The sequence below is a fragment of the Danio rerio genome, chromosome 17 (genome assembly GCF_049306965.1).
Source record: "Danio rerio strain Tuebingen ecotype United States chromosome 17, GRCz12tu, whole genome shotgun sequence".
NCBI classification, from domain to species: domain Eukaryota; kingdom Metazoa; phylum Chordata; class Actinopteri; order Cypriniformes; family Danionidae; genus Danio; species Danio rerio.
The window spans coordinates 13,708,550-13,729,744 of NC_133192.1; the positions used below are offsets into that span (position 1 = coordinate 13,708,550).

Here is a 21,195-nt window from a genome sequence, read left to right on the forward strand (position 1 = left end):
TAAACGTTATGTTGGATAATATTTTAAATTTTATTGACTACCTACAATGCCCCGAATGACTCCATATTTAAGGGGGCTCCTATAATAGCTCTTATTATAACCGCTCACGTCCACTATGCTCAATTAATTCTGGACAATTGTTTATTCACAGAATATCAAACTCAACTGTAGGCAGTAGATCCTTGTCATATCTGGCACGTAAACTCTGGAACAGCCTTCCTAGCACAGTTTGGGAAGCAGGCACACTCTGTCAGTTTAAAACTAGATTAAAGACACATCTCTTTGCATTAGCAAACACATAAAACACAAAAAGCTTTTGAAATCCAAATCCTCTAAAGACTGCTAGTCTGCATTAATAAATAATTAATTCAATCTCAAAACCCACCATGATATTTTAATATGGAAAAATTAGTAAAAAAAAAAAAATGTATCCATTCAAAGCAGTCAAAAATATATGGTGAGCTGCTTTTTGGATTTTGCGATTTGATATGCACAAAATGAGGCTCGAAGTGCTTTTTGTGGGATGCTGGCTATAACTGTGATAATTTTTTGTTTGTAAAAGAAGAGAAGAGAATATGATCAACCTTTGATCAAGCCCCATCACATCGCGGTAAATTCCACTGCTAGTGTATTGTCATAAGAAACTAACTAGCTTTTTTTGATTGACTATTACAAGCTGGGAAAGCGTCAGATAAATATGCCAATGCAATTAACGTTTTTGCTGAATAGATCTAATATTTACACATTTGCTTGAGGAAGGAATGATGGGGGTAGTTACATTACTGTACATTACTATTTTCCATAACATCTATGCCCTTCCATAACATTAGGTGACAGATAGCAGATAGCACTATAGCTAATTATTGATTAGCAATCTGTCAACGTTTAGATGTAAAAAATATGGGACAACAAATAGCTTCAAATGATAGAATACATAGTAAACATTAGAAAATACCAACAATAAAATAAAAGTTTTAGCCTATTAAAATCAATGGCCTATACAGAAAATAAATAAAGCTACAAAATCTATTTCACTTTTGATTGTATTTGCATATTGATTAAAGTTACTATAGTTATTTAGTGAAGAGCAGCAAATGAATCTCTCATTGTGTTTTGTTTGAATGCACAGATCTATAATGAAGCATTCAACTTCTTTAGTAACTGTTTGTGCTTATTTAAGAGAAAAATTATTTAAATTATTTAAATAAAACACGCAGGATGGAGCAAAAAAAAAAAAAAAAAAAAAAAACACTTTTCCGACGGCCCCTAGCTAAGAGATTCACTCAGCGCGAGCTCTACTGGCTAAAAGCAGATTGTGAGGGCTCAAACGGAGCAGTGCTTGTAATGTCGAGCGAAAAAAAAGAAAAAGACAGCTGTGAAACATAACCAGCAGTCTTTTTGTAGGAGACACACTTTAGATCTTTTTAGGGTGAGAGGTTTTTGAGTTATTGTCGTCTATCGTACTGGTTTTGATTCACCGCAATGTAAATATAGCTGCAGCTAAGTGACGTTGCGTGACCCACCTGTGTTCACACAGTTTGAAAACCCTGAATTAGGACAACGGGAGCAGAGGACACTTTAATAAAGACATTATAATTTGAACGCCGTCCATGCCTATGTTAGTCTGTTTTTCATCATCCTAAGGTTTTCATAATCCTGGACCAGGCTGTATCCTGAGCAGATGATGTGGTGGTCATAGAGTGGAGAGCATGAAACTAATTCCAAAACACCAAAAGTTACAAATGAATCTCTGCATTGATCCCACGGACCAGCCTGAACACCCGCCGGTGACCTCCTCACACCGCCGGTGACCTCCTCACACCTCGCCACTGGCTTGCTTGGTTTGGGACTTGTGGAGCTGCGCATCAATGGATTGTTTTTCAGTGTTTGGACTTGCAATGAAATAAAAACACACTGAAGTAAACTAAACTGTACAGTGAAAACTGGACTGACAGTTTCAATTTACTAGAACCTCCATGTTAAGCTGCTTTGACACAAAGCTGTATAGAAATAAAGATGAGTTGAATTAAATTATTTATTTTTTCCTCTCCTCAATTAATCCCTTCCAAACATATTCACACTTTAGAGATGTACATTTAACAATCACACCCACACATACATCACACACCACACATCATTACAGTTTGTTTTCTCATGTTTATTATTAAACTTGATTTATGTTTTGTCTAATTATACATTTTATACATTAATAAAAAAAGCTTGACTAAGAAACAGTGATATCAAGTCTTTCTTTAAAAATTTTGCTACAGTCATGCTTATCTGCTCTTTTTAGCATGCAAGAAGTAATACGATATCACTTTGCATATGTTTTCGTGAGCTTGGGTTTGGTATGAACTGTAGTAGATATGCAAAGCTAATTGATCAAGTCTTATTAGACAAATAAATGAAGCTCAAAATGCATTTGGGACGTCTTGAGTGTGCCAGCATAACATCCGTTTTAGCTCGGACCCACAGTCAGTCTTTTGTGCTGGTCTGTCAGAGTAATTCGCCAGGCTTCTCAGCAGTAAAAAGGCCCTGTTGTGGCTGAGGGTCTTTGAGGTGTCATCGAGGACGGGTTCAGCTGAAGAGACAGACGCTTAACCTCGGTCAATGAGTTCTGCTGTGTGCAAGGCGGCTGCTCGCAGTTAAAGACTCTAATCATTAAACAGAAACACGTGTTTCTTAAGGGGGGATATAATACTTGTTGAGCTCTTTTATTTTTTCCAATAAAACTACAGAGTTGCATGAAAGTTGAATTAAAAACAAATACCCTGCTCTAGAAGATCACCAACTACAGGAGCAATTCTTATGATGCTTAAGTTTATAATACTATTATGAGTCAGAATTATTAGCCCCCTTGTTTATTTTATTCATCAATTTCTGTTTAACGTAGAGAAGATTTTTTCAACACATTTCTAAACATAATAGTTTTAATAACTCATTTCTAATAACTGTTTTATTTTATCTACGTCATGATGATAGTAAATAATATTTGACTAGATATTTTTAAAGACACTTCTATACAGGTTAATGTGACAATTAAATGCTTAACTAAAGAAGGTTAATTAGGTAAACTAGGAAGGTTAGGGTAATTAGGCAAATTAATAGATAATGATGGTTTGTTTTGTGGACTATCAAAAAAATAAATAGATAAAAATAAAAATAAAAAAGAAAGTTTTAATGAAATAATATAATATAATTTCTATTTATATATGAAAAATCTGAAGCTGAGATTCAGCTTTTTGAAAATCTAGAATCTGAGGGTTAAAAGAAGTAAATATTGAGAAAAATTTAAAATGTGCAAATTAAGTTCTTAGTATTGCACTTTACTAACCAAAAAATGTACTTTTGATATATTTACATTACAGAAAATGTACAAAATATCTTCATGAAACATGATCCTTCCTTAATATTCTACTTTAACATAAATGTGTCTTGAAAGTTTGGTCCAATGTTAAGTCAATGGGACTTTTCCAATATTCCGGGTCCGTTTTGGGAAAACCATAAGTCAGATCAATTGGAAAAGATAGAGCAACTTAATTCAGTATGGTTTGGAGGTTTGGAGTTAATAATAATATAATCATATTTTATATATTGATAATAATAATAATAATAATAATAATAATAATAAATTAGGGAATTACATTGACAACTTTACAGTTTGGAATATTCATATTCTGGCTCACAACCCTCAATCAAGTTTAGATTTTGACCCTTCAAAAGAGACAAGTTTGGGCACCCCTGACCTATACAAACAAAAACTTGTAGTGCACAAAAACATTAAACACATATGAAAGTTAGAAACGTTCATTGCAGAAATGTATGCTTGCATTTGGCAACAAGGCCTCAACTCTTACTTAAATCTACATGAAAGTTATAAACAACCTGCTAGCTGCTCGCACTTCCCAACCACACTAACTTAAAACCCCTCAGAAACCTCAAGTATGCCCATAACTGGTCGGAATTCATCCAACTGCATGTGCTGCGGCATGACGATCAAACTGCGTCACACCAAAACACTTGACCAAAACATTTCTGAGCACTACCAGCTGCGCTAGCCGGGCAGGCACATGTGGAAAGCAATCGCTGCCCTACACTTACATTCACATCAACAGCTGTGTTTACAGTGTAATTAGGGGTCTCCCTTCTCATCGTCCCCTGCACCCTACACCACTGCCTCTGGTTCCCCAACACTAAACCGCTGTGGGCTGTTCATCTGCTCTCCTCCACCGCATTAGCCAGCATCGGCTGATACACTAAACCCCAGATGGGGACGAAGGGCCCGCTGTACAGTAATCACTATCACATATGATTCTCAGGCCTGCTATTTAAATCAGACCTCAGTTTTGAGGAAAATAACTGGCTACTGTAGGAGCATTGGCCTCGATGTAGTGCTGAGAGCCTGAACTGAGAGTTTTATTCAGACAAGGCACTATCAAATGCTCAATACACACCATTGAGCAATGCAGAAGAGACTTCCAGCTCTTATTACAAGGTTTTGGGGTTTGGTCGGGGTCAGTAGAGCTAGTGTGCCGATTATACATTGAAAGTTGGGGCTGGTGTGGTCGGCTTATTTTTCAGTAGGCTAGATTTTGCAATACACACTGCAGACCATGCATGCCTCATTGAGCCAAAGACATATGTCATTTGGCTCAATGAAGCATGCATGGTATACATATATATACTGTACCTAGAGGGGTTAGACAACGAAACTGAAAAACTGAGGACAAATTGTGAGAGGGGTCTGGATGCAGACCCGGTTCAGTGCGATCTGAGCTGCATCCAATGCTTTTTAATGCACTCACCTAACCCCATCTCTAACCCTACCCGTCACAGTGATGTCACTCCATTGCGAGCATTGTGTCTGAAGCTGCATCCAGATACTATTGCAAATTGTTGGTGCGTGTCTGGCTGGCGCATCTGTGACCAAGACAGCAAGTCTTTGTGATGTATCAAGAGCCACGGTAGTAGCCAGGCTGCTATAGACAAACCTTTGGTCACTCGTACCAGTGCTAAATGTCAGTTTCAATGTTGCCAGAAGTGAAAATCTTAGGCTGTGGACAACGTAAAACATGTATTGTTTTCTGTTGAGTCCACCTTCACTGTCTTTCCCACATCCAAAAGAGATATGGTGTGGAGAAGCCCCAAAGAAGTGTACCACCCAGACTGTTGTATGCCCAGAATGAAGCACAGAGGTGGATCAGTGATGTTTAGGGCTGCAATATCATCACATTCCCTAGGCCCAATACTTGTGCTAGATGGGCACGTCACTGCCAAGGACTACTGAACCATTCTGGAGGGCTATGTGCACCCAATGGTTCAAACCATGAATAGGTTTGTTTTTCACAGCAGTTAAGTCAGTGTACTGTTCTAGAACTGAATAACTAATGATATTGGTTTATTTCGATTTAAAGGGGGTATGTGGTATGTTAAAAGTTAGTAATTAAGTACTTACTGAAGACGCAAACTGGTTAAAACAAACAGTTCATTTGTTAATTGCCCGTCATCACTACAGACAGTCAGAAACAAAAACAGTGGCAGGCCGGAGACTTACATTTTTGCAATGGATTCTTGTTATTTTTAACTCATTTAAAAAAAAGAGATTGTTGTTATGTGTGAATAAAGCAGCTTTTCCATCCAGTGAGTCAAAGGGAACAAAATTGTCACATCTCGATTATCTGGCGCCAAATATCAACAGTAAAAAACAGAATTTGCTGTAGTAGGAAAAGCTGCGTGAACCTTTTCTTTATTTAATAAATGACTTGCGCATCAGAAGACGATGCCGACATGCAGTGAACGTGTGGTGGCATTTGAAGGTGTGAGACGCAGAGCACAGACGCTCTTGACAGTCCTGGAGGTAATAACACTAATACTGAAATGGTTAAGGCGTTTTAGAATGACCAAAACAACATTTCAGATGTCTTACAATGTGGTCAGCCTGCTGGTTTGTCCATTCACATACATTCTATATCACCACATGATCTCTCATAAAAAAAAATCACCTGACTTTTTTTTAATACGCATAATGGAATATGTTAAGTTAAAGTGTTTTTATCGTAGTTTATGCGCATCTTTTCTTATCGAATAAAAAGTTTGTCCTACTCAGTTTTGCTGATGTGTTTTTTATGCGCATTTTCAAAATTAATGCGCCTCTTGGTGTGCACAATGCACATAAAAACAGGTGGATGTAAACATACCTGGTGTCCACTGTAGAAGCGACTACTATTTTTTTCTCTTTTGGGAAAAGATTTATACATTTGTTAAGGCCAAATGAAGCAATGTTTTCAATGTATAAAGCTCAAAGATTTATTTTGGTTTGGGGATTTTTTTGATCATCTTACTGTTCACTTTATTATTAAACATTTTAAAGTTTTAAAAAGGTTCAAGTTTTTGCCTTAATATAAATTATTTCATGTTAGTACTCAGGCTTTATTGCAATCTTTATCTCAATGGACAGTCAATTTACTTAACTAATAACACAAAACATTCAAAAGTAGCAAACACATTACTTTACATTGCTTTCATTAATCTGTATTACAGCATGTACAGCTCTGAGCTCAGAAAGATCTCAAAATATAGTTCTATCCTCATTTTTTTAAGGAAAATAAAGGTGTAGGTTATATACAGCAGGTGGCAGTTAAATGCAGAGCTTCTCTATAAAAAACATGAAAAAAATCAGCCTGATCTCACGAGGAAACGCAAGTATTTTACGTTTTGTCAGTTTAGTGGTTAATTCGCATGAATTTGTACAAGTTCGGCCGTCCGAAAATGTACGATTTTAAAAAAGGAGGCGTGGCACCAAACCCCAACTGTCACTGGGTGGTGAGCAAATGGTATTGCAGTGACATTGCTTGGGAACAAACACCTGCAAATTCTGAAAGAGATCAAACCTCAGTCAGGTAAGGAAAAGTAATGCAAAAGTAACTCAAAAGTAACATTATGCATTACTTTCCATGAAAAGTAAATAAGTAATGCAATTAGTTACTTTTTCGGAGTAACTCAATATTGCGATGCATTACTTTCAAAACAAACTTTCCCCAAAACTGAACATGAAAGTAAAGTTGAACATCTTCCATGGCCTGCACAATTACCAGATCTAAATATTATTGAGCCACTTTGGGTCTTTTTGAGGAGGGAGCCAGAAAAACTTTTCCTCCACAGCAGCCACTATTCTACAAGAATGGCTCAAAATCCCTCTGGCCACTGTGCAGGACTTGTATCTGTAATTCCCAAGGCAAATTCATGCTGTATTGGTCGTAAAAGGAGGCCTCCTTTGATGTATGCTTTTGCAGCCAATACTGCATCAATTGATCTGAGCTTATATTGGTCAAAAATTCTATGATAAAATGTAAAAGTTTCCAAAATAGTTAAAATCCAACATGTGATGATAATATAGCATAACAAGTAAGGTTTTAATTTTAAAAGGTCATAATTTTTTCACTGGGAACACCACAAGTGTTATTATGTTTTCAACTTTCTATTCTGATGCTGAATAGAATTGGACCTCATCATCTTGACCAAGTTTATATGCCTAAATGTGTTGCTGCCATGCGATTGGCTGATTACATATTTGCACAATAAAGGTGCTAGTGAGTATATATTATATAGGCTCAAGTGAAAGACCTCAAAATGAATTTAACCTATCCAGAAAGCAGCCAACGGTTTTAATGTATCAGCATCTCCCAAGTGTGTAAAATAATCATAAACTGCAGCATGTCACGAACACAGAGTTGTTTTTCTCCTTTCTGAATCATCCATCACCCTGCGAATAATATTAAAATTCTTGGAAATCACTGTGTGTAATATGCAGAAGTGTGTATGGAAACTGTATCCCGTGTATGTGGGGTTGCCACACCACAAAATCACCACAGCAACAACCCACAAAAGAGGACCGTAAAAGAAAAACACTGAAAATACAAAACAGATCATCAGAGCAAAATCATGCCAATCCAGCTTTTAAGTCCTTGGACAAGTGAAACCAAATGACCATAGTTCCTCGAAGCTTCTTAGAAAACACAGATAAGCTCAGTTCAAGATGATGCAGATTCTCTTTTCTGGGTTTCTGCTTTTTCTCAGTTTTGTCCACAAACACACAGTCAGTACATCAGAGAGAATATATGCTATATGGCTGAAATGAAATGAAGTGGAGTAACAAACTACTTTAGAAAAAAAAAAATCATAGCTTTTTGTGTAAATAATTTAGTTTTACAGGCACATGCATTTTTTTTTTGTAAAAATCCAATATTAGTTTTGATAAAATCATGCACTCATTTTTCATATTATATACAATACACGTAAAAAGCACATATAGGGCCTATCTTCCTTTACAAATATTATTGAGAATATTCTATATTCTATTTTAAAACATAAAACCACTTACAAAAAGCTAACATGTATTCTAATTTCATATGCTGACTTAAAAAGTCTACTTTTACAACTTTGACACATTCAAACCACTGCAAAAATATTCTAGCCTAAAGGCCCATATCATATACAGTACAAATACATTTCTTAATAAGTAGCCTATTATAAATGAAAACCATTAACATATCCTATATATTTTTGTTTTCACATCTTTAGAGACGTAGTATAGATTTAACTTTTAATTATGTCATCTACAGCTTTCATCAGGAGCCACAGCTGTTTAACATGACATAAATGTTTTCAAAATGCACCACGAATAGAACGCAAGTGTCAATACGAAGATCTCTGAACTGTTATAATATGTTTAAAGCAAATTACACATAAGAGAGATGACTTTAATGTTTTTTTAATCTTTCCTAGTTTAAATGTTGGAACGTTCAAAAGGAATAGGGTATATGCTGAAGCATGCTAATAGGACTTTTAATTTGCCATTAACCTGGGTTAATCGTTTCCGGTGAATTGTATGCCAATGCAAAATCTGCGCTTTTAAGGTCTGTTTTCTTCACAAAACAGCGATCTCCACTGGCTGAGTGATATCCGATATAAAGTGGGTCTCAGATTGTACAAGAAGCACTGCATTAAATTACATTTTCCCCACCATGTCTTATATGATAATATATAATATGAGCATTTATTTTACCTCAGTATATTCAATGGAGCTTCTGTGCTAGGCTGCCATTTCTGATGGGCATGCGCGAGTAGACGGCTCGTTTTACACTTGAGCAACTAAATGAATGCTAAAGTCTAAATAAATAAAAATTTAAATAGTTGTCTAAATAATTCTAAATAATTGTCTTTGAATTACATTAAAACATCGATGCAGTAAAAGGAACCGTATAAAATGAAAAAATAATTCTCAATATCAGGTCACCGGAAGTTTATCATTATGGGAAACACATTAGCTCTTCATATACCCCATAGGACATAAGAGGGATAACTGGTAATAGAACACAACCAGGATCTCTGCTTCTAACTACAGCTGTAGGGTTTTAGTTCAAACATACTAAACAAGTTTGCGACACAGTTTGTTTGCAAATGTTTTTGGAACAATATAGATTTGAGAATTGCCAAATCAATAAACTATGTTTGTAAAGGCTAACGATGGTTTTAAACAATGACATAGGTCGTGGCTGAACTACTATAGTACACAGGGATGAACTTAACCTATAGGAGAGGTAAGCAGCTGCTTAGGGCCCTGGAGAAATAGAGGGCACCAACCAATGCCAAGAAGCATATATTAATCATATAGCTCTTTGATAATTTTTCTATCATATATTGTTAAATCTGTCTATAACCGTTAAGAGTACTAGGGTCAATTCAAATAAAATAACATTGCCCAGTGAAAAATAACGGCTGCCGATGCACAAACAACAACTATTCAATTAATTTAGTTAGATTTATCGTGAATTAATTTTTTATTAATTGTTTACATTTTTTTTAAATTTATATCAAAATATATTCACAAAAACGTTAGTTTAAATGGTTGCAAATTAGTTATATTTTTTAAATATGTGAATGTACTGCATTTAATTTTAAATTAAGAAGATAAAGATTTAAAATACTTTTCAACATGCAGTTTATTTATAATAATAACAATATACAGAGAGGGAAAAAAATATTTATAGAGAAAGACAATGTTTCGAGTTTCAGTGCTAGGGCTCCATACGCAGAATTGCTTAGGGTCTCCAAATCACTTAGTCAGCCCCTGATAATAAGATGCATCGTTTGGGAAATGAACGTTATAGTAACGAGTGATTCCCAAAACTGTATTTTCTCTGTCACAGATCCATCGTTTCAACCATGTTAGTTAGAACATACAACGTCCATAATGACACACAGAGTGGATTAACAAATTCTTTGGAGAAAATCCCTATAACTATGTAAGCAAATTGTTTTACAAGCACACGCATTTAATAAAAATAATTTGTAAAAATCCAATATTAGTTTTAGTAAAAACATGCAAAGGAATTGAACACAGCCTGAAACTATGTTTCTAACTACAGCTCTAGAGGTGTTGTTGCAAACATACAAGTTTGCGAGGCGGTTTGCAAATGTTCGTTGGAACGTTGGATTTGGGAAACACAAAATGGTTGTAACAACCGAACTTGCGACCTTGGTTTTCGGAAACGCACCCCAGAGTGTTCAGACAAATTGAAAAAAATATTGTAAAGAATGATAGAATAATAATACATTTTTAATTTGTATAGCACTTTTCCTGCATAAATGCAACTCAAAGATCTTTACAAATAAATATAAAAAAATAACACCAGTATCAAGTAAAATATATATTAAAAAATGATAAACAAATACAAAAAAACTAATGTACAAACAAATAGTGTCCTTTTAATATCTCTTTTGAACATTGATGCTCAAAATAACAGAACAAAGCAGCATTATATAACTTCAATAAACTTAAAAAAAAAAAAAGATGACACTTCCATTCAGTTGTCATAAACAAGCTACACATTTCTGCATCTCAACACTTTGATCCGATTCTTCCTTCCAAATTCTTTCAAGAGCAAAACACGACGCAAGATCCCAAAACAGCAGCATCAACAAGTCCCACTGACATAGTTCGGCGTCACACAAAAATTCGTTCCAGAGCAGCTGGGAATGCTCCAGAAGGTTCAGATTTAGGCTGTGCTTTTAGTTTACGGATAGTACAAGATTAGCAAACAGCAAGTCATGCTCTCGTTTGCTTTCCGTGCGTCTGGATCCCTCTGTAATTCAGCTTATGTGAAAGTATAATGAAGGCCCACCCATGCATTGCAATTTAAGCTAACCATTGTTTTATAGCTGCGCCTCTAGGATCAGGCCACACATTTACCAGCGTGTGTCACTTCCACACAGGCTCTGCCCAGGTAAATAAAAGCCTGAATGCTTGGAAACTGATTATAGAGCACAAATTACAGACAATAAGCAGACGTGCAGCAGCCAAGACATACTGTGGATCACGGAGGAAAATGGGTTTTATTCATGCATCAATGTTGTCTCAGATGTAGCTCCTAAAATGGAGACATAACAAGATATGAAAGAGGTTATTGTTGACATATGGCAAGATTATAGAGATACAAAATTAGGGTGGATGACATAGTGCACATAATATGTTTGGAGGAACTGGTTTATTCTTGGAGTTTTGATTGTGAGATTGCTGGTTTATTCACGATAAATAAAGAGGAAGAAATACAAGAGGAAAAAATAAATAAACTTGTACTGTTTTATATATTTAATTTATTTGCTGTCCAAGTGAAACAGTTTAATAAGAAATTATTTAAAACATACACTTTTGTGAATTAGATATCATGGTAGCACTCACTTTATTACATTTACGTAAATATGTAGTATAGATATACAGTAGGGATGTGCGGAGCAGCTGGTATTTGTATTTGTATTTGTTGAGGGGGGAAAAGTATTTGTATTTGTATTCGAGTAAAATTCAAAATGGCGCAAAAATATATATTTTTTCTATTACACTTCTAATTTACATTATAGTGAAAGTATTGTTTAATTATACCCATTATATAAATTATAGATATGCAATATTGGTTGTTGTTTTTGAACATGTGACAAGAAATGTCATTTAAAAGAAAATAACATAGAAGCCATTATCTCATCCATGGTTAAACCAACAACTAATAAAATACCATTGTGAATATTATGAACCCCACCACCACCGTTCTTGTTGAAGGACACTGAATAGACAGAATAAAAACAAATAATACTTAAAAAAACTGTTCTTCTTCTGAAAGAACTTCTTTCCAATGGACAGAATTCAAAAAACTAAAATAAATCTAAATAAAACCCTGCCTGGGAGATCTGGCAGAACAGAAGTATTCTATATAATAATAAAAGATACAGCCCTGCTATTGTCATCTGCCTGCCACAAAACAGACACAAAGTTTGTTTTTTTGTTTTTATGTTTGAAACTGACTTGCTGGGGCAGAATGTGGCTGTGTTGATGGTTTGGTGCTTGTGGAGGATTTAGCAGAGCATAGCTGTGCTGATTGAGGGGATTGATGCTTGTGGGGGGTTCACAGACAGTATCAGGAGAGGATGCTTTTAGTGCATGTGATAATACATTACATAGAAGGTTGCACGGTGGCACAGTGAGTAGCACTGTCGCCTCACAGCAAGAAGGTTGCTGGTTCGAGCCTCGACTGGGTTCTCCCCATGTTGGCGTGGGTTTCCTCCGGGTGCTCCGGTTTCCCCCACAGTCCAAACACATGCAATACAGGTGAATTGGGTAAGCTAAATTGTCCCTATTGTATGTGTGTGAAAGAGAGTGTATGGATGTTTCCCAGTGCTGGGTAGCAGCTGGAAGGGCAGCCACTGCGTAAATCATATGCTGGATAAATTGGTGGTTCATTCCACTGTGGCAACCCCTGATTGATAAAGGGACTTAGCCGAAAAGAAATGAATGATTATGCATAGAAGATGTTGACAGATGTTTAATATCTCTGCCTCTGCTGATTTCACTTTTGCACACATTATACAGTATCACTTTGTTTTATCTGCAGCTCCACTGACTGTAAAATGCTTCCACACAGAACCTGAAGTTTTTTTTTTTTTTTTTTTTTGACTGGTGAAGGACCAAGAAATGGCTCAGAAGCAGTCTCACTCTTTTTCTATTCGGGTGCCCAAATGTATTTGAGGAGTTTCAAGTTAATAAAAAGTGACGGGAAGCTATGCTAAGGTTAACTAGCCTATAGCATATATCTTGCTGTCTGCAAAAGACAGTAATTTAGACGTACCATATAACTCCCATAAGTGCATACTATTCGACACAACTGCAAAAGCATCATTTTAACCTTTATAAAAGAACGTTAACGTTACTCTGTCAACAGTCTATTGTCTAAATTACTGCGCTAACAGAGCTACGTCACAGAGCTATTCGTGCCTTTCCGAATACTGTATTCGGGTTCGGCTCCACCCTTAATATACAGTAGTATATAGCATATAGCATAAATATACTCTAATCCCTAATGAATCTCATTTCCTGTGTGTGATGCTTGTGTATCGTTGGAGGGGTCCAATTTCGCTACATTCAAAAGTGTATGTGACAAATATCATCATCGTCATCATATAAATATACATTGATGTTTTGAAAAACTGAAACCGAATTATTTAAAATAAACTTGCGAAAGTTCATTTATGTCCTGCGGCAAAATATTTTTTATTATAATTGTAGTGATCTGCTTGAGGTATGTCAATTTATTTTTAGGCTTTTAATGAAATAGCATTCAACTTTAGACCATGTGCCAGACTGTTTCTTCGTGTTTCGCTGGTAATGTCTCCTGTATTTCTCCCGTATTTTCAATCTTTCTATGAAGGGTGGCAATAAACATCAATCACCTGATCCTCTCTATATGCAACCCATACCGCAGACCAAATGTGAGTCTGTTCTGTGCTTTAATTTTATTTAGGCATGACAACACTTTGAAATATATATATAAACGGCTTTATATTATGGGTTTCATTGCCCCTCCTATGTAATCTTTAAAACAGTCAGTTCATGTAGCGGTGCGTGACTGTTAGCGAGCTCCATTCTAATAAACAGATGCTCATACCTGTCAACCCTCCAGTTTTTCCAAGGATTCTCACGTATTTTACAGTTGTATCCTGCTATCATCCCGTAAAGGTATTTTTGCGTATTTCTTCCGTATTTTCAGTCTTTCTCTGAAGGGTGGCAAACAAATATTAAAGAGCCAAACTTCCCTATACTCAACCCATACCGCCGAACCACCAGGGGCCACCCCTTGCTTTTAAATGTGAGTCTGTTCTGTGCTTTGACTTTGAAACGGTGTGATTCCCTTCCTTTTCATTACAAGTGCCGTCTCCCCTTCATTTGCAATCCTCAAAACAGTCATATAATGGTGCATGACAGTCAGCTGAAGTGCTCCATGGTGATAAATAGATTCTGTTTCCTAAACGGATTCTGTACATCTGATTTGAAGTGGAGCAAAAGTCTGGGTTGTGGGTACGTGTTTAAACAGATATTCACATAATACTAATAATAATAACATCTAAAGATGTCGATCTTGGTGGGTTTTTTACCCCAAACTAGGGATGCTCAAAATAATCGATTAACCGTAAACTCAAAGGGTGCGTTTGTGACCGATTAATGCTATCAGTTAAACGATTAAAATTATTATTTTATATATTTTTATTTTGGCTGCATAAGGGGCCGATTGAATGCGCCTTTGCGTTAAGAGGGGCATCTTTTGCACGCGGCTCATCCCAGAGCAGCAGTTTGTGTTGTCAAGACAACTACAGAGAACTTTTAAAGAGCTTGGTTTTCGCTACATTCATTCGTCCATGGCGGGGACCAAAATGCATCCCGCCACGGCTACATTACCCATTCAAAACATTCAGTTATTGTTGTTGTTGTTTTTAATGGCGGATTATAATCGCACCAAAACGTATTAAAAGGTAAGTGAATCATAACAGCGCAAACTTTTCTGTAACCGTATAGTGCTGTGCGCTATCTGTTTAACCCTCTGGCGTTACGTGCTGACTGACTGACTGACAGGTGCGCGATGCGTGAGGCCAGCAAACACAACGAAGCTTTCAGTTAAAATGAACAGTTTCTATAGTTATACTTTATTTATAGATAAAGTATGACTCTGTATATAATCACTCTATCATGCTGGAGTTTATAGCCGTTTCGCTTTACTTCAGGACGCATTAACACTGCTCTGAAGGTCTAATCGCTGTTTTAAGTTATCAAGCGCTGTATGAATGTACAAATCTTGAATATCACAATAGTATTAAATATTACAATTGTAACAACACAGACAGTTTCATAAGAGGAGCTTCTTCTCTTCTTTTTTCCTTGTCAACATAAAGGCAGTGAGATGCGCCTTGTTTTCGGCCCCTTGTTCACCTGCAAGACATATTTAACTTGCGGGACGATAACGTATAACGCCTATAATGCCCACAGACACATTTGCCAAAGAAGCAAAATGGAAGAAGAATATTGCTGTTTAACAGACGTGTTGATGCTAAACCAGCGCATATGTTGACCTGGATCTGCGTCATAAACGCAACAAATAGGATTTACCTTTTATTTTACAGCTTATAAAGCATGTATGCACATTAATGCAATATCATATTTAAACAACAAAACTGTTTACAAAAAGTCAACTTATGCGTGCGTTGTTGTTGTCTTTTCATCACGCAGCGCGCACTTGAACGCGAGGGAGAGAGAGGAAACTACGTCAAGACATAATCTTTAAAATAATGATTTCTATTAATGTAAAAAGTTTTGTTATTATAATAATAACAGCGGGGCATTAAATAAAGGCATATTTTCCGTGGAGCGAGCAATTTAAGGAAGTCAGTTATTTTTATTTGACGGAAGAAAAACATATGATTGAAAAAAAAAACAGCCTATGCCGGTTATTAAAAAGAATCAGTCAGTGTTTTCGTTTTGTAATATAAATTATTTATTTAAGTGAAAATAATTTAGGGCAGTCCTATTTATTTATTCATTTTATTTAGTTTATTCTGTTCTTCTGTGCTAAACACTGCAGTTGCATGAAAATGCTCTGTTGTATTGTTCTATTTTTAATATGATAGCATATACAATTAAATCAGTATTTTAAAATGCAATATATAATGTGTCAGACACAAAATAGACACGTCAATTTGTTTAATATAAAATTAATAGTAATCTTACCAGTTAACTGTTAATAACCGATTAATGAGCGGGGGTTGTCGGTAAGCAAAATTAACCGAAATGAGCATCCCTACCCCAAACACAAGCAATTTTGTGCTAAATGAGCATAAAAAGTTAGGAAAGCAGTTGAATGCTTTCATTATAAAGTTAGATGTGTGTATTTTTGAAGTGACACCTGTAATTTAATGTTATCAAACAAAAAAAAATCTCAATAAATCATTTATTGCTCTTTAATCAGAATGTGCAAGTCATGCAATGAAGAAACGGCTAATGAGATTTGACAACTTGATTCTATTACATTTTAATAGCTATTAGTTTTAAAAAGCTGTTTGCTGATTTACTTGCTGCTAATGTATACCATTTACTTTTTCTTTTGTTAATAATATATTACTGACTATTTAACTGTTTATTTACAATGAAACAGTAGTATTAATATTTAGTAAGTTAAGAAGTTTTTAATTTTTGGGAGGGGGGGATGGGGGGGGAATCACATATTATGGTGGTTATATCCCTTATTTTTACATTCCAATGTTGACAGGTATGCAGATGCTGTTTCCCACATGGATTCTTTACACCTGTTTTGAAGCGGAGCGAAAGTGGAAACTCTTTGTTTTGGGTGCATGTTTGAACAGACATATACACAAGATAATAATAATACTAACATCTAAACATGTTGATCTTGGTGAGTTTTCTTTTCAACAAAACAAATTTAGCCTTAAATGAGCAAAAAAGGTTAGGAAAAAGCAACCGAATGCTTTCATTATAGATATGTTCATTTTTAACGTGACACTTCTGTTATTTAATGTAATCAAAAGAACATCTAAATGTTTTTTATTGTTTAGGTTATACAGTGAAGAAAGGGTTAATGAGATTTGATCATTTGATTCAGTTTATTTATAATAGCTATTCATTTAAATAGGCTAGACTGCTTGCTAATTTATTTGCAGCTTTTTCTAATGTATACTATTTATTTTAACCTTTGCAAAAAATAATAATGATAATAAAACATATTACTGATGATTTCAACTGTTTATTTACAATGAAACAGCTCCAGATGACTATATTTAGTAATTTGGGGAAAAAACTGTAGAGGGAATGGTGGTGATGATGGTGGGGTGAGTTATCTCTTATTTTCACATTCCAATGTTGACATTTATGCTTTAAATAAATAATTATTCAGGCCTATTTAATAATTTATGTATTATTTATGTGCAATAATTAGGACATACAATAAAAAGTAAAGTAAAATATAATAAAAAAATGTAGATGAAAACAAATGAAAAAGCTTATTTATTGTCTGTCTTTGTCCTATAACTTAAAAAAAAAAACACTGTACATCTCTCTATGTTTAGGCTAACACACTGCTTTCTTTGTGCACGCATGTACACTGTAAAAAACAAAATCACTATTTGTTCAGCACACTGTACTTTTTCTGTCATACATACTTAGAATTGTTTACATAAAATATATGTTGTCAACAATAATTGCTAAAACGTTATGTCTACATGTTTAACTAAGTTTTCTGGACAAAGTTTTTGTGGTGAACAGGGATGTTGAGATTTAAATAATTCGAGCATGCGTGACATGACGATCGAAAACTAACCTTGTTTATCAGTTTCTTGAAAGAGGGGTGACACAGTGGCGCAGTTGGTAGCACAGTCACCTCACAGCAAGAAGGACTCTGGTTCAAGTGCCGGCTGGGTCAGTTGGCATCCCTGTGTTCACGTGGGTTTCCTCCGGGTGCTCCGGTTTCCGCCACAGTTAAAAGACATAAGGTACAGGTGTCTGAGTGCGAAGGGGTGTTTGCCAGTACAGGGTTGCAGCTGGAAGGGCATCCGCTGTATAAAACATATGCTGAATAAGTTGGCGGTTAATTCCACTATGTTGACCCCTAATGAATAAAGGGACTAAGCCAAAGGAAAATGAATGAATGGATGAAGTTTGTGTTCATTTTTAAGTAAATTGATTAAAAACAGGATGATATGATAACTAGAACTAATTACTTATTTTGCAAATTTGAAAAAAAAAAAAACATCCACTAAACAGAAAAAAATTAATTGACTCAATAGCAGTAACTGTTGCTTCAGTTGATGTGACAAGAATATCTCTATTAGTAAAATACAGTAATCAACATTGCATAAATAAACAAAATAATGTTAGCTGAACAAAAAATTGTTACTGAGAAAAACTAAAAAATAGTTGTTGAGAAAACTCAATTTATTCAAAACAATTTATTTTTCACAGTGTATGTTTGTACTTTCATTTTAGTCATCTTTAGTTTTACTTTGGAAAATGAATCCTCATTGCATTTAAGTATACAACGATAATAAAGCTTTTTAACACGTTTTTAATGATTAATGAAGGAAATATAATTGCTTAATTATTTCATCTTCATTTACAAGTAGCAGGGTATGTTGTTTAATATGTTCTTAATCCCTTAATCCCATTATTAATCCTGTCATCAACTGTAGTGTATAGCATATAGTATAGATATACTGTAAATACAGACTCTATTGTATAATAAAAATATATTATAGATATAGTATATAGCATATAGTATAGATATAAATATAAAGTCTAGATACTATATAGTATAATATAAAACTTTTCTAAACGTATTATCAATGACATGTGTATATATATATATATATATATATATATATATATATATATATATATATATATATATATATATATATATATATATATATATATATATATATATATATATATATATAGCGAAGTTATACAGAATTAACATGTTCAAATTTACTCTAATTGTGCCTTTTTAGCATGCCAGATTGTTTTATTTTCATTTTTTTTCCAGCACAATTTGGTCTGTGATGAAATCTAAAAACATCAGTTTAAGTTGCCAAGAATTTTACGACTTCCAAATACAGGTTAATGCCACACACAATTCTGCAGCCTGCGATTTCCCCAAAGACTTCCTTACTCCAATTACAGGGAAGTGTCTTTAGCCTGAGGCTCCGGGATCAGATCCGCAGAGGCCTGGACAGCTTGACCTCAGTCACCGGGTGAAGTGCTCAGTGTTCCTCATGAGCACCTACTAAACTGCCCACAATTAGTCTAAATCCTCTACTTCATTCACTGTCATAGCCAGACTTTGAAAATTAGTGAGTTCTGACTGTGCAGTAATCTTGTTAACAGATGGAACTTTATTGTAAGTGTTAGCAATGTCTTTTTTTTTTTTTTGTGCAAGAGAACAAAGCTACTTTGGCTTTTAAAGACATGCTTGTTTAATGGCTTGCTAACTGTGCAGCTATTATTTATCCAATGCTCCTTACACAAGTTGATAGTGTTCAGTGTTTTGGCTTTCAACAGTGACATTTAAATTACACTTCAACTTTGAAAACCGGACTGAAGCAATAAAGTGTATAGACTTATAAAAACACTGTTGTAATACATTGAGCAACTAAACATTGTTCTTATGACAATTTTCTACAGGAGGAAAGCGAGAATAACTCTCAAATACTTCAAATATAGTCAAATAATTCCAAAAGGCAATTGAATGTCTAAAGACACATAAAACAAAACAAAAATATGATATACTGTATATGCCGAGTTTAGCGGCTAATCAGCCGGAATCAGCTGAGATGAAACGACAGCGACCAGCGAAACCTAGCCGTCACTCATGTGGCCACGCCCTTAATTATGCAAACTTAATAAAAACGAAACGGATGAGTTATAAACAAATTCACCCCCCTTACAGTTGTTATGAAGGGTAACATTAGCTACAGTTGAAGTCAACCCCTTTCAAATTTTTTTCTTCCTTTTTAAATATTTCCCAAATGATGTTTAACAGAGCAAGGAAATTTTCATATCATGTCTGATAGTATTTTTTCTTCTGGAAAAAGTCTTATTTGTTTTAATTTGCTAGAATAAAAGCAGTTTTACTTTTTTTAAAACAACATTTTAGGGACAAAATTATTTTAAAAAAATTATTAGCCCCTTTAAGCTATATTTATTTTCGATAATCTACAGAACAAACCATCATTATGCAATAACTTGCCTAATTACCCTACCCTGCCTAGTTAACCTAATTAACCTAGTTAAACCTTTAAATGTCACTTTAAGCTGTATAGAAGTGTCTTAAAAAATATCTAGTAAAATATCATTTACTGTCATCATGGCAAAGATAAAATAAATCAGTTATTAGAAATGAATTACTAAAACTATTACGTTATTATGTTTAGAAATGTGTTGAAAAATCTTCTCTCCATTAAACAGAAATAGAGGAAAAAATAAACAAGCGGTCTAATAATTCAGGGGGGCTAATAATTCTGACTTTAACTGTATATGCACCAAAACCATCTTTTGCACGAGGTTAATAATATTTTTTTATTAGCTGTAAAAATGGCCAATTTATATTGCAGTCAGTAAACATCTGGACTTTCTGGAGACAGCCCCAAAGGCTAGTCAATGAACTGCAGTTACTTCCGTATTGACTTCACAAGGAAAATATCAAAGGTCACCAAGGATCACCACAGCGGAATGAACCACCAAATATTCCAGCATGTGTTTTACACAGCAAATGCCCTTCCAGTTGCATATATTTAACATTTTTTTTCCATTTTAACCCAAACATTTCAATGGTGGTGTTTCACAATTTCCATAAAATGTCAAGTAGTTTTTAAAATTAATAGTCTTAAATATTTTAAAGCATTAAATCGGCATTTCCGAAAAATCTAGTATGTTGTGACACCAAAGACTTTGATATGGATGAAAAAAATTGCTAGATTAATTTGTTTTCCTTTGGCTTACTCCCATTATTCATCAGAAGTCGTCACAGTGGAATGAACCGCCAACTTATCCAGCATGTTTTACACAACGGATGCCCTTCCATCTGCAACCCAGTACTGAGAAACATCCATACGCTCTCACATTTACACATACACTCATACATTACAACCAATTTTGTTTACCCAATTCACCTATAGTGCATGTTTTTGGACTGGGGGAAACTGGAGCACCCGAAAGAAACCCACGTGAACATGGGGAGAACATGTAAATTCCACACAGAAATGCCAACTAGCCCAGCCAGGACTTGAACCTGCAACCATTTTGCTGTGAGA

General features: G+C 35.0%; 1 protein-coding gene across 2 annotated transcripts in view; it reads right to left on the reverse strand.

Moving 5' to 3' along the window:
- emilin1b (elastin microfibril interfacer 1b) overlaps window positions 1-21,195 on the reverse strand; it is a 183,992-nt gene that overhangs the window by 67,185 nt on the left and 95,612 nt on the right. The window lies entirely within an intron of this gene.